We start from the raw sequence: 15,861 nt of genomic DNA on the forward strand, positions 1-15,861 counted from the left end.
TTATTTATATTATAAGAGCCACCTTTGCTTTTATTTGGACAGCTTTGCGTTAAGTATTTGCATCTGTGTTTTTATGGGGAAAAAATACTATGGAAGTCAATGGGGCCTCACAACTGTTTCGTTACAAACATTCTTCAAAAAAAATCTTCTTTTGTGATCAGCAGAAGAAAGAAATTCATACAGGTTCGGAACAACTTGAGGGTAAGTAATGACAAAATTTTACATTTTGGGTGAACTATCACTTTAAGACGACAGAACCAGATGACAACAAAACTACAGTGCAGTAACAAGACTGCAATTAAGATGACGGTAAGGACGACAGGTAGAACGACAGAATAAGACGACAGTACAGATGACAGTTAGGACGACAGTTCAGATGACAGAATAAGATGACAGTTAGGACGACAGAACAGATGACAGAATAAGACGACAGTTAGGACGACAGAATAAGATGACAGTTAGGACGACAGATATTGTGCCTAAAGCCAACTCAAAGATAAGACTGAGTCTGGACATGAGGCAGGCTAACCGTGCCACAGTGAGGGAGCACTACCCTATGCCTACTGTGGATGAGATTCTCCAAGGCATCAATGACTCAACTATATTCAGTAAGCTGGACTTAAAATGGGGCTACCACCAGCTGGAGCTTAGCCCTGAATCAAGAGAGATCACTAAATTTGCGGTGCATAATGGCGTGTATCGTTTTAAAAGACTGATTTTCGGTGTCTCTTCTGCCAGCGAACAATACCAGCACGAGATTGCCAATGCACTAGTGGGAATTGACGGTGTAGAAAATATCTCGGATGATGTCATTGTTCATGCTGGTGATCATAAAACTCATGACCAACGTTTATATATGGTCATGGAAAGGCTGAGCGAACGTGGATTGACACTAAATCCTGAAAAGTGCCAGTTCAACATGAGCAAACTACTATTCACCTGCTGTGAAGAAAGAGAAAAGGCAGATGTTCCTCCAGAATATTCCGCTTTGCAGACGCAGAGCTCAGGTCCTCTCTCAAAGTCATCTAAAACAGCATGTTATAAACTACAGCTCTGCTGGCGTCTGTGGCATGCGCGTGGTTCTGTCTCTAAAAGCAAGCGACTCTATACATATGAATGGGCAAGATGACAAAAATCAGACATCGGGGGATAATTACAATCTGATGTAGTACACTTTGTTTTTTTTTACTTCTTGGCTGATTCTCTCTGTGTATACTTACCGAAATGCTGAACTGCAGACCTTCGTGTTGATGTTTGTGAAGTTCTTCTTTTAATGTGGACAGTATCTTTTCGCTTCCTTTAGCTAAACGTCGTAGTGTTTTTCCCCCCTTCTGGTGTGCATTTCTCTCTTTGACTTTCAATCTTCAATTCTATGATCAAAATCCTGAGACTTGTTATGACACGTCAACCTTTTTAGCTCCCTCAGTTTTGATTGTGAGCCAATATTACAGCCATAGGATGGATGACTCATATGGTGCTTTTGGAAGAAATTCAGAGCAATTATGGATTACTCTATTACTTTGGATACTGATGCATGTTATATAAAGAAAACCTTGAATCCATAGGCTATTTGACAAACAGTTTATTTATTTTATTACGATTTTATTAACTTATAAGCTTTGATCATTTAACTTATGAGTTTTATAAATCATTGATCATTATGATTGACTAATTTTATTAGACAAATAATGGTCTAATAAGTAATTTATTAGAGAACATGACTCTGACCCATGGACCTACTGGGCCACACAGACTCTCTCTCCCCCCCCCCCCCCCATAGGCTATTTGACAAACAGGTTATTTATTTTATTATGATTTTATTAACTTATAAGCTTTGATCATTTAACTTATAAAAAAATCTATTTTATGACACATACAGATCTATTCAGTGCATAATTAGAAACAGCACATTACCATATTGTGAGAAGTGTACATTCCCACCAGACACAGTCAGATCTTCACTTCTGGTATGTATGATTACTTATATATAGCTGGTGGTCTTGAATGAGACAGAGATCAACAGGAAGTGGGACACTACCCTTCCTTTTATTAAGCTTTCTTTAACTCTTTCAGTTCTATTTATTTGATATGTAATGTCTATATATATATATATATATATATATATATATATATATATCCTTTGCACACTAAACAAAATTTAAGACCTGATGTGATTCAAGATTGCATCACAATTAAATGATTAGCCTTCTGCTACAAGATGCGTTGAACTTTCAGGTCTCACTATCAATATTTTGACATTAGTGAATGTACTGTGTTCATTATGATATGTATTGGAAGCTATAACATATGACAACAACAGTTTTTAAATAAAGAACAAAAATCAGACATCGGGGGATAATTACAATCTGATGTAGTACACTTTGTTTTTTTTTACTTCTTGGCTGATTCTCTCTGTGTGTGGTTTATGTAGTTAAATGGTAATAAGGACATCATGAAGTGGGCAATTTTTTTTCATCTATGTAACATCTTGTCTTTTAATTCGGTTGAAATGTCATCTTGACATTTATATTTGAAAAATAGACTTGTGCAGACTTATACACAAATTAAAATAGATGGAAGTGGTCCATGAGTTTTATAAATCATTGATCATTATGATCGACTAATTTTATTATACAAATAATGGAACAAGTAATTTATTAGAGAATAATAAATAACCCCCCCCCCCCTTTTTAGAACCAGTTGATGTTGCACACTCACAATTTTCATCCTCTCAAAACCTCAAGCATGATGTGTGATTCTCCACTGAGTCAGAGTAATACTGCTGCGGTCAATGGTGAGAATGACAGGTTTTTAAACTGCCAACTGCAACGTGACACTAAAAATTGAATTGTTAAAACCTCTGAGATGTCTTACTACCACATCAGCTGATGGATGAAGCAAAATTACCAATCATTACACTTGCACTGCTTTCCCTTTTTGATGATGGAATGATGAAATGATGAAAGAAAAAAAAAACTAATTGGGTGGAAAGAAGCAGACCACTAGAGCTCTCCTGATCAAAAATGTTTGTTCATCCATGCAAAATGATATTAGTGCAGGAGCAGTTTCAGTCCATAAAACCAGTATCGTTGATTCTTAAATTAATACTGCTTTAATTAATAAAAAGAAAGAAAGAAAGATAAAATTTGAGGTAATCTTTGTCACAAGCTTCAAAGAAAGACCACAGGCGTCACCAGTCAAGATGTGGTCAGAAACTTGAAGCCCTACACATGCACAAGAGTTTTTATTTTTTTATTTTTTGCCAACTAAATTATAATATTTCTAATGTAGTTTATATTTATTATGCATTATTTCTTATTTAAATGCTCAGTTGTATCCACTATTCAAAATTCTTTAAAAAATGTCAGTCACAAACTGATTTTCGAGCTAGTCAAATCTGCATTTAGTCACAGATTGCAACCGCCTCAGTTCGAGCTCTGCTGCATGACTTTACATAAATGGTGATAAACCTCAAAAAGAAACAACATCTTTATGCTTTCTGTGTTTTTTCGTCTTCTTCATTTTCCTGTTATTGGGAATGTGAAATTATACTTATGGGTTTATGTTTCAGATTTGTTAAATATTAGTTTTAACTTGTTTCAACACTTCTTTTGCAAATGAAAGCCTCAATGCTCATTTTTAAAGTGTAAAGTCAATGGTTAGCCACTTCCTACTGCCAGCATTGTTTTTCCCACAGCACACCAACCTATATAAACCTGAACTTGAGTCAAAGCACTGACAAACATCTGATTGGACACAAGGACTTCTCGCAAAATGGTGATAAGTTTTTCCTAATTACTTGTGTGTCTGTTGTTTTTTATGGTATTATTATTATTATTATTGCTGATCAGTGTTGTAAGAATGAGTCTTTCCATTGTTGTTGAATTGTCATCTAGTAGTCATTAAAATAACCAATTTAAAGTTGTACTGTATTTTGAATACATACATTTTAACTTTTTAATGCTGACTATCTATCAAATCTGCATTATGAAATAATGACATTTTTGCATTTACACAAACGTCCTCAGATCCTAAAAATGCTGTCATTCATGATCATCTTGACTGTGGTGCTCCACACTTGTCTGTGTGAGCTGGACATGCTGCATCCATCTCAGCCCTGCACAGAAGCGAAGAACCAGAATGCGTTTGACACTTTCCTTGACCAACACCTACGTAAAGGCACACCAACTGATCCACACAAACTAAGAGAATGGCAGAAGTTCATTAACAGAATCAAAACCTGGGACAGGCCGATCCAGTCATTCCTTCCCTTCAGAGAAGCAAGACGGGTGATAGCTGTGTGCTCATCAGGGGGAAAGATGTATGAAGGAAACCTCTGCATCAGCAAAAAGCGTCTGAAGTTCTTTACTGTTGAGATCAACAATAGTAAGCAAGTCAAGAAAGTCAAAGTTCAGGAACAACATGTTATTCTTGGCTGTGATAAAATTAAAAATAAATGTCTACCTATTCATTTTGAGGCAAATATAAATGATGCTACACCAGATAATAACAAACCAAACTGCAGTAAAGCAATGGCAAATACAAGCTTTATTACTTTTAATGAGCTGATTCATGTCTAGACACATGTTCTGCCAAATTCAGACGTCTGGATTTACTTTGTAGCTTTGCTTCTTTTCAGTGGCGGCGCTTGACTGGGCTATAGCCCCATCAGAAACTTGCTTAGCCCAGGCACAGCCCCCCTTAGGATTTCCTAATAATGTTTCTGTTTTTTTGGTGTCACTTTCATTAACATAAAAAATAAATAAACAAAAGTGTCTAATATGTGGCCTATAAACAATTGATATTATGGGGGAGGGGTCAAGAAACACAAGCAAGCAACGCGCAAACTGTGCGCAAGAGTCAATTCTACGCAGACCGCAAGCGCGGTTATTGGTCTACAAGAACCCCTCCCTCCATATGTACTTGAGTTTTGTGTGTGTTTATGTGCACTTTAATATATTTTAATGTTACACCTTCTTATATAAAATAAAACAAAGCAAAGAACAAGTGACTTATCATTTATTATACTACACAGCATTATACAGCAGTAGTTGTCTGCAACAAACAATGTTGATCTGCCGTGGTACAAGTCCTTGTGCAGATTGAAAGAATGCCATCATCTCCTGTTCTGTTGTTGTCTCCTTTTTGTAGTTTTAAATAATGATTTAATGATGGCTATAATGCTTCTCCGACGAGCCGCTTCTTCTTCGGATTTTGCCGTGGTACTGCGGGTTACACCAGCAACATGCCTGTGGACACTGCAGACTAGCGGTTTGCACATGTACTGCACGTTGACGCGGACAACGACGCAGAAGTATAAATGAAAACTGACGCATAGCCTACGGCGTAGGTCCGACGCAGAAGTATAAATCAGCCTTTATGCCGGTGAACGTCAGTCAATATAGAGAAAATGAAAGTAAAAAAAACTGACGGAGCTTTCTAACGCTGCATTAACAGCGCATATTCTCTGAGACAAAGAGAGACGAAACCACTTCAACATATGCTGATAACGGTATAGCCTATAACTGTCTTAAATTATTCCCTTAATATTTCTCTTGTGGCCCGTATAGTGAAACACATGAGAAGAAACGTATTTCTCATTAAACAGGTTGTTTTTGAAAATCGGTGCACGAAATAAAGCTGCTCTTAATTTTCATTGACTGCAGTGTTAATAATTTTAATTATAGGCCTATAATTCATTGTATAAATTAATAGACCTGTTTAAAAAAAACTTTTAAAAACATTTTCAATGAGGAGTAAGCTAATAGCCTAAACTTCAATTATCCTCACAGCGCGTCATGCGGTGATGCACTATGAAATTATTGCGGGGCAGTAATTTCATGTAATTTAATAATAATAAATAATTTAATAATAAAAGTAACCTAATAAATAATAATATGCCTAATAATAATAAGAATGTAACAGGCCTACATTAACTGGAAATGCTAAATATCTCTTAATATTGCCAATTTTTGATGCTTTTGACAATATCTCTGGCTATCGTCGACACATAATATGACGCAACTCAGCATGGGGAGGTTATCGTGGGACCCCACTGCAGTGCGTGCCCAACCGCTATGCCACTGTGTGGAAATAGTTGTATGCAGGGCCGGACTGGGACGTAATTTCAGGCCGGGAAATCTCACACTCATCCAGGCCACACAGAAAAAAAGGGGGTCAGAATTGTACCTTTTGGGGTACAACAGCTTGACACCGTAGCAGTACACTTAAAAGGACATTACATATATTATATAGGACATATTTGTACCTTTTTTTTTACCCCTAATAGGTACATATTAGTACCTTAGAGTAGTAATTCGTAACCTTAAGGTACTAATTTGTAGGCCTACCTATTGGGTAAAAAAGGATCAAATATGTCCTTTTAAGGGTCCTATTCCAGTGACAAGCTGTTGTACCCCAAAAGGTGCAATTTTGGCCCCTTACTTCCTGTATATAGCCTATACATCCACAACAATTTCTGAAACCAGACAACCCTATTATTTGTATGGCCATCAAATAAAAAGGTATAAATCCTTAGTCTGGGACCGTGGAATTAAAGGTTCGCTCTTGAACTGCACCTTTCCCTTTCCTTCATTTTTCCCAATATCTTTTTTGGGGGGGGGGGATTACTTTTATTTAGCAAGGATGCTTTACATTGATCAAAAGTGATGATAAAGACATTGAAAGATCGTGATACTCCGCCGGGATTCCGGAGAGATCAACAGTCTCCACCTGAAACACAGAAGACAAGGAGACAGGAGACAAGGCAGCACCTAAACATGAAGCAAGACAGGACTGACTCCAAGATAACACAGAGTTCCCTGACCAATCCACATGAGGGTTGTGCTGCACCAACCACGGGTGCCCCAGGACAACAGGAGCACCCGGGGAGTCAAGGAGGTACAGCTCAATTACCTCACGGTGATTGCCAGAGACCACTAGACTTACTGAAGGGGTGAAGTGGGTGATGGAGGAAAGGAGAAGGCCATTGAGGGAGCGGACAGAGATAGGGGAAGGGAAAGGAATGGCAGGAATGCCCCACTGCGCTGCAACAGAAATGTCCAAGAAGTTGCCCTCAGCTCCTGAATCAACGAGAGCTGGACAAGAGTGAATGGTGTCCTCATACTGAACGGAGACAGGGAGCAGGTTACGAGACTTGGGGGACTCGAGACATGGAAAAGCGCCCATCAGGATCCCCCGGCTTACTGATGGGCCCCGGCTTTTAAAGGACACCGGATGGCTCGGTGTCCAGGCTTCCCACAATATAGGCAGAGACCTCGAGTCAGTCGATCCTGCCTCTCCTTGGCTGTGAGACGAAGGCGTCCCACCTGCATGGGCTCCGGGTCAGCTACAGAAGGTGAGGAGGTAAGGGCAGAATTGGAAGCTCCCTCGCCCAATGTCCAGGAGGGTCGAGCAGTCCACCGCTGACAGCGATGCTGAAGACACCCCTCCACACGCAGTGCCAGTTCCACTAGGGAGTCAAACTCTCGAGGCAGCTCGTGAGTAACAATTCCGTCTTGGATCTCATCATCCAGCCCCTCCCGAAACCTAGCGTGCAAAGCGGCTTCATTCCAGTCGCAGGCGGCCGCAAGTGTTCTAAACTGGATGGAGTAGTCTGTGACTGAGCGACCATCCTCATTCAGCCGTGCCAGCTGGGAGGCTGCCTCGTCACCCTGAGCCGATCGGTCAAACAGCTTAATCATTTCGGCTCGGAAATCCTGAAGTGTGGCGCATAATGGGGCACAAGCATCCCACACAGCAGTTGCCCAATCACGGGCCCTCCCCTTGATCAGGGTGATCACGAATGCCACCCGAGACTCCTCCGTGACATAATGGCGGGGCTGGAGTGCAAAGACCAAGGAGCACTGGGACAGGAAGGCCCGGCACGAATTTGGGTCTCCGTCGTAGGGAGGAGGACTGTTGGCGTGGGGTTCTGGCTCAGCCTGAGGTGGAAGACGGATAACAGAGGCAGCGGATCGCGAAGACATGCTCACCCACAAACATTCACAGGTTCATTTTGAGGTATTAGCAAAACAACAAAGCTAATGCTTTTTCACGGAACTTACCTATATACCCATCATACATTGTGATATAGCCTGGTTCGTTGGTCCATTGGATCGGATTGCTTTCTCACTACAACCGAATCGCTCCAGAGTTCGTTTTCAATCGAGCCGAGACCACCTCGTTCAGGCGATCTCGGACTGATTGTTTTGGCGCGGATCCAAGCACGATTGCCATGTTCACATATGCCCAAACGAACCGAGCTAAGGGGGGAAATGCGCCAGGTTCCCGAAACAACGGGCCAGGTGTGAAAGCACCCTAAGACCCACACCACTGCCAGATGGACCCTGGCAGGATGTGGCCATAGACTTGTTAGGCCCACTCCCAACTGGTCACTCTGTACCTGCTGTGGTCGACTATTATAATTGCTACTATGACTATGATATACTGATGTTGACAACATCTGACAAAATCATAGACAGCCTGGAGTCTATATTTAGCAGACATGGCTTACCTGTCACATGTAGATCAGGGCCCGTATTCACAAAACATTTTAAGGCTAATAGTAGCTCATAACTTGCCGATTTAGGAGAAAATCTTAAAAATAATGGGCGTCAGTCCTAAATTTAAGACTCCTACATTTTTGCTCAAAGAGTATTTCACAAAGCGTTTTAGCGCTAAAACTAGCTCCTAAATCTGTGAAACGTTAGGAGTAGTGAAGAGAACTCCTAAGTCACTAAGACCAAGTCACAAACTGTCCTAAAATGGCTGTTGCCGGAACAGAAACATTTTAGAAATGTATGACGATAATGAGCTTTTAAAAAGGTGTCGCCTTAATTGCGAGGGTATTATGACTGTTGTTTTCATTAACAAGTTGTTGGGCAAGAAGTAACAGCTGTTCTTGCGTCCAGTTTGGTTTTCTTTTACGTTTACATGCCTTACTATCAGCTATGATTATTCTACTCTGTTAATTAAAAGGCTGTTTATTTGCATATCCGCTAATTGTTTACGAGGAGCACACATGTAAGAGGCTGACAATTAACTGAACATACAGTATACTTGTTTAATTAGTGACACTTAGCCTGCATTTTAAAATCTTTATTTGAATGTACATATTTTTGTATTTTTAAACCTTTATCTGAATATGGCAACATCATATTGTGCTCTACAATATTTCTATGAATAAATCTCTGACAGAGACCCAATCACTGTGTGCATAGTTAGTGAGCATGCTGACATCATCCATAGCAACGAGGTCAACCCCACCCTTACTCTTAGTTTAAGACTTCTCTCTATTCCTTAGTAAAAGTTTGTTTCAGCAGCTTTGTGAATAGGTTTCAAGAAAAAACTCTTAGCTAAACACTTTTACCTCTATTTAGGAGAACTCTTAGTGGTAAGATAAAATGCTTTGTGAATACGGGCCCAGATCAAGGACCCCAGTTTAAATCTGAACAGTTTAGTGTGTTCTGTGAGAGCAATGGCATTAAACATCTGAGAACCACTCCCAAATGGGCTCAGGCCAATGGGGAATTGGAACACCAAAACTCGTCATTAATGAGAAGAATTAAAATTGCACAGGCAGAGGGACTTGATTGGAAAAAAGAGCTGAGGATATATGTCACTGTGTATAGAAGCATCGAACATCCCACGACAGGAAAAAGTCCCAAAATCCCAAAATGGTTTGGTCAAACATACCAGCACAGGAAAAACCTCAACGAACTAGACGATTACCTGTGAAATTGTCTGATTATGTCATGTAGACTGTTAGACTGTTTGATTTGACCAAAGGAAAAAAAAAGAGAAGTCAAGTTTAATTACTGTCGAGGCATAGGCCAATATTTTCACATATTTTGATCAAATATGATGGAACAGATTTAAAGGGTTAGTTCACCCAAAAATTTAATTAGCCCATGAATTACTCACCCTCAAGACATCCTGTCCATCCATATAGGACTTTTTCTTTCAAACGAATCGGTTTTATATTAAAAATTGTCTTTGATCTTCCAAGCTGTTTAATGGCAGTCAGCGGGTGTTGCAGTGCACCAGTCCAAAATAAGTGAAATAAAGCGCATCCATCCATAATAAAAAGTGCCTCATATGGCTCCGGGGGGTGAACAAAGGCCTTCTGTAGCGAATCGATGCGTTTTTGTAAGAAAAATTACCATATTTAAAACGTAATAATCAATTTAATCTAGCTTGCGCTCACTGTTGTACACGGAAGCAGCTCCTGGAGGATGACCTAGGACGTCGGCGTTGCGCATGAAAACACGTTTACCAATGGAAGACAGAAATAGACCATTAGGAAAAAAATACATTGCCATGCTGAAAAATCTTTTTGTCCAATCAAATGGCGATCTTTGCTGGAGCTTTTGCTAAGTTGATATGTGAGTTGCTGTGAATTACTTATTTATGCACAGACAGCCAATCTACAAGAAGTTGGTAACTATTTGTAAGCATATCTAGTACTGTGCAAAAGGTTTAGCCACTTGTAAAAGAAAAAAGAAAGTTAGTGAGGTCCAAAACAGCACTGGAATACATTGGCTTTCATTGTATGACCAAAAAAAAAAGAAAGAAAAAAAGATGTGATAAGCATGATGTGAGAAGTTTGTCTAAATGTCTGGATGGGCTGCTGTCCTCATTCCCTGAGGATGGTAGTCCACTTGTAGTCTCTGGTGACTTCAACATCCGTCTGGAGAAGCCTTATGCTGCAGACTTCTATTCACTCCTAGCTTCATTTGATTTCAAAAGGCTTACCACAAGCACTCACAAATCAGGCAACCAGCTTAAACTTAATTTACACATGCAGTTGTATTGCTGACAACATTTTGGTAAAACCCTTCTGATCATTAAGTCCACTAAAGGAGGTAGAGCTTTTTCGCATTTGGCTCCCAAACTCTGGAATAGCTTTCCTGATAACGGTCGGGTTTCAGACACACTCTCTCTGTTTAAGTCTAGATTAAAAACTCATCTCTTTGGCCAGGCATTCAAATAATGCATCTCATAATCTTGGACTGCAGTTATATCTGATCAAATGCACATTATTATTGGGTTAAACAAATTAATTTTACTTGGTTGGAACAGCAGCTACGCTAATTATGTCTCTATTTGTTTCTCTGTTTTTGCGTAACTAGGATTTACACAAGCTTCAGTCTGGATCCAGAACACCTGAGAAGAGATGATGCCAACCCCTCAGAAGACCTCAGATGATGCCAACCCTGAAACAACATACAGAACTACCAAATTTTGCTACAAGTTTGATTACATCATATAATAATTGCTGTTAATAGTGTTCATCGTCTGTTTGAGTACGTCTTTAATTGATTTTTCCATACATTTCTGCCATATGTACATAAACTGACAGTCACCACTGATAAGCTACTACTAAATATTGTAGAAACTTAATTTTCTGTAAAGTTGCTTTGCAACGATTTGTATCGTAAAAAGCGCTATACAAATAAACTTGAATTGAATTGTCTAGACAATATCCTCTCACCTCCAAGCCAGCAAGTGCTACCCCTTCTAACCCCTGGCTGTCTGATGTTCTTCGTGAACATCGGTCCAAACTCAGGGCAGCAGAAAATGACGCAAATCAAAAGATCCGTCAGACCTGAGTATGTATCAGTCTTTGCTTTCATCTTTCTCTGCTGAAATTCATACTGCCAAATCTTCACATTTTCACAAGATCAACAGCACTTCAGACTCATCTCTTCAAAACATTTAATTCTCTCTTCTGTCCCCCACCACCACCTATTTAACAGCTGATGATTTTGCCACATTTTTCACAGACAAAGCTACAACCATCAGTAGTCAGTTCTCAGCTCCACACACACAGGAACTCAAACCAACCACATCCACTGCTAAAACTCCCCTCTCCTCCTTCTGTCCCCTCACTGAGTCAGAAGTTTCAAAAATTCTCCTCTCCAGCCATCCTAAAACCTGCCCTCTAGACGCAGTCCCCTCACACTTTCTCCAAGCTATTTCTCTTACCAGCATTCACACATATCATCAACACATCTCTTCTCACAGGCATTTTCCCCACCACATTCAAGCAGGCTCGTGTAACCCCTCACACTTTCTCCAAGCTATTTCTCTTACCAGCACTCACACATATCTTCAACACATCTCTTCTCACAAGCATTTTCCCCACCACATTCAAGTAGGCTCATGTAACATCACTGCTCAAAAAACCTACATTAAACACTTCATTTGTAGATAGCTAGACCTGTCTCTCTCCTTCCAATCATAGTGAAAACACTTGAACGAGTTGTTTTCAACCAGGTATCACTTTTTCTTTCACAGAATGACCAACTGGACGTTAACCGGTCAGGTTTCAGCGATTCAACTGAGACTGCATTACTGTCAGTCACTGAAGTCTTGTGGATTGCGAAAACTGATTCCAAATCATCAGTTCTCATTCTAGGATCTAGCTGCTGCTTTTGACACTGTGAATCATCAGATCCTCTTTTTCACCCTCTCATCACTGGGCATCACAGGGATCCCACTTCGCTGGTTTGAATCCTACCTCATAGGTAGGTCTTTCAGGGTGGCCTGGGAAGGGGAGGTATCCAAAGCACATCAACTAGTCACTGGGGTTCCTCAGGGATCAGTTCTTGGACCCCTCCTCTTCTCCATATACACTACATCACTGGGACCCATCATACAGGCACATGGTTTCTCCTACCATTGCTATGCTGATGACACAGTTCTATCTTTCATTTCAACAAGATGATCCAACAGTAGCTGCACGGATCTCAGGCTATCTGGTGGACATCTTGGCATGGATTAAAGAATATCACCTTCAGCTCAACCTGGCAAAGACAGGGCTTCTCATCTTCCCTGCCACTCCGACTCTACAGCATGATTTCACCATCCAGCTAGGTTCATCAACAATTACCCCATCAAGCCTGAGATCTACAAGTGACCAACGCCTTGTGGTACCATCACAGAGAGGCACAAAATCACTTTCCAAAACATTTTTGTTCACCGTTCCTGGCTGGTGGAATGATCTTCCCACCCCCATCCGGAATGCTGAATCTCTTTCGTCAATATTTGACTGCATCATAAAAAAAACAAAAAAAACGTTGCTTTCTCTTTCCTTAATCCCCCGTCTAGTACTTGTACTAATCTGAACAATGTCTGAAACTTTGTATTACAAGCACCTCCTGTGATTATTTGCCTCTTTATGATGAATTGCTTGTTGTATTCTTCAATTGTAAGTTGCTTTGGATAAAAGTGTCTGCTAAATGAATACATGTAAATGTAATTCTCTTCCAGACCATATAGAAACATATTTTCACACATTAACATATTGTGACCTTTCACATTGTGAAAACATTAACATGTTAAACAAAATATTTAACACATGTGAAACATTTAAATAAATATAATTTCACCTAATACTTGCTCAATAACAAGCAAACAAAGAAACATATACTGTATAGTACAAAAAAGGGTAAAGATATCCTTTTTGTGTGTCTATTGTCTCACCAGTATAAATGCAACATAAATGTAATGACTGCATTCTAGATTAGAGAAACACAGACAATTATGATTGCTACTGATGTTTCAGAGACTTCCACCACTTTGGTTGTTCTTCTTCACAATAAGTTAAACTCAACTTTTGCAGAGTAGACAGTTTTGCAACTTCTGCAATTCTGTTCAATAGAATATTAAGGTAGAATTGACACAGGAAAACCTAGTAGAATGACAATGATGGTATGGTGAGGTGTGGAAAAAATAAATTAATAAAATTCAGAATTTTGTCTGCATTTTCTTTCTTTCAGTACTCATTCCAGAACTCACGTCCAGAAGAGTTCCTTAAGTCTCTCAGAGCAAAACCTAACAGCAGTTTATATATTTAGGAAATACAAATAGCACTTACTGGTTGTTTAAATAGTATTATTTTACCTTTCAACTGCAACATTAATCAAGTTTTATTCTTTTCACACTTCATCTCACAGTTAATCTACTTTCCGCTGCCCCCCCTCTTACAGTTCTGTCTCTAACCTTCTTTTTTACTGCTCAACTCTTTTTTTTTTCTACAATTCTTCTTCTACAATTGTGATGTTTACATAACTCCCTTAAATTAAACTAACACTTAAAGGGGTCATGCCATGAGATTTTTTTTATACAATGAACTTAAACAGAACACACAGCTTTTTCCCCATTTCAAATTATATTGTAATGCAGGATTTTAAACCTGTAATGTGTGATTATTTTTAGCAAATAAACATTTGATAAAAAAAAGTCTTAAGTTATGGATGCGCCTTTTGGCATGATCAAAAAACTTATATGATTTATCAATCAAAGCAAAATATATTCAGTACACACAAGAAATAAAAAAAGGGGGGAACATAAACTGGAAAAGAGTAATATTTCCATTTTGCATACAGGCTAGTCCTGAAAGCTAACATAAAGAAACAGTAAAAGAGTAATATTAAGGCTTCACGTGTCAAAAGTGTAAAAATAATCCATACTAAAACAACATTTAATGTTTATTATTTTTGACACAACATATAAGGCAACAAACAGTGGCTTTACAATGACTTTTAATGTTAATTTGACACAGGCCTTCTTGAATTGTAGACCTTAACACCATTTTGCACAGATGAACGTGCATGTTTTGTCAGGAGAGCTCCAGTGGTCTGCTTCTCTCCACAGAGATCTCTGTTGAAGAAAAACAATCGGTTGAGGGCTGTGTCTGTAAAACTTATTGTAGGGTCTATGTCAACTTCTCCAGAACAAAAAATGCAGTTGCAACTAATTATATTATATTATAATCGCTAATGAAAATAATCAACAAATTTGATTATCAATTAATCGCATCTGTGCGCTATGAATGGAATAACATATTTCAGTAAACAAAATGCATATGACACAGCTTATCCTGTCAGGCGCTTGACAGACACATCTGCTGTTTAAAGCATTTGAGACGCATTTTTCTCAGTGCAACTTTTATTTCCCAGTTGTATCCTTATCTGGAAATGTTTGAAAGACGGGAGTTTTCTAAGTCACAACTTTTTGCTACTGGGGTTCCTCAGGGCTCAGTGCTTGGACCACTTCTCTTCTCCATCTACATTTCCTCATTAGGATCTGTCATCCAGAAACATGGCTTTTCTTATCACTGCTATGCTGATGACACTCAACTCTACTTCTCATTCCAACCAGATGATCCAACGGTAGCTGTTCGCATTGCAGCCTGTCTGACAGACATCTCTGGCTGGATGAAGGATCACCACCTTCAACTCAACGTTTAATGTAAAAAGAAAACAAAAATATCATCGCTGTCATAAATGATATTTATTACTATGAAATACTGTGAACTTTTCATATCAGCAGACAATATTCAATACAAAATATCCCCACAAATGTACTGCATCCCCAAGATTTCTGGTGGTGTAAACAATTTATTCCCAAAGCAATATTTTCAGTGTTCTATCAGCTTTTACATACTTAAATCTGCATATTTTTATTTACCTTTACAAAGACCTTTTTAAATGTATGCATCATCTTTCATGTCAAATTATTACAATTGATCAATAAATTCAATATACACTATAGGGCTGTTACCAGTCAGATTAAATAATTTACACTGCAAAATTACAACAGCAATAAATAATGTTATGAGATTAATGTTTTAAATACATTTTTGGATGTACAAATAAGAAATGTTGGTGGGGGAAATGCATACTTTTAAACATACTAAACCACCAGTAGGTGGCGGTAAGAATGTTTAATACTTCTACTGTGATCTTTGTTTGGAACTATTTGCATGGTAGAAATAGAACAAAAACAGTAAATATTGTGTCTAAAATGTAAGTAACTTAATAACTACCTGACTACTTTACTTGTTTATTGAAA

The 15,861-nt window shown here is 38.9% G+C and overlaps 1 pseudogene; it reads right to left on the minus strand.

Annotated features, from left to right (window-relative positions):
* Positions 1 to 14,537: 14,537 nt before the first annotated feature.
* LOC107581652 (sister chromatid cohesion protein DCC1-like) overlaps positions 14,538 to 15,861 on the minus strand; it is an 11,086-nt pseudogene continuing 9,762 nt past the window's right edge.

The sequence above is a fragment of the Sinocyclocheilus grahami genome, unplaced genomic scaffold, assembly GCF_001515645.1.
Source record: "Sinocyclocheilus grahami isolate Dianchi unplaced genomic scaffold, SAMN03320097.WGS_v1.1 scaffold36.1, whole genome shotgun sequence".
In the NCBI taxonomy this organism is placed as follows: domain Eukaryota; kingdom Metazoa; phylum Chordata; class Actinopteri; order Cypriniformes; family Cyprinidae; genus Sinocyclocheilus; species Sinocyclocheilus grahami.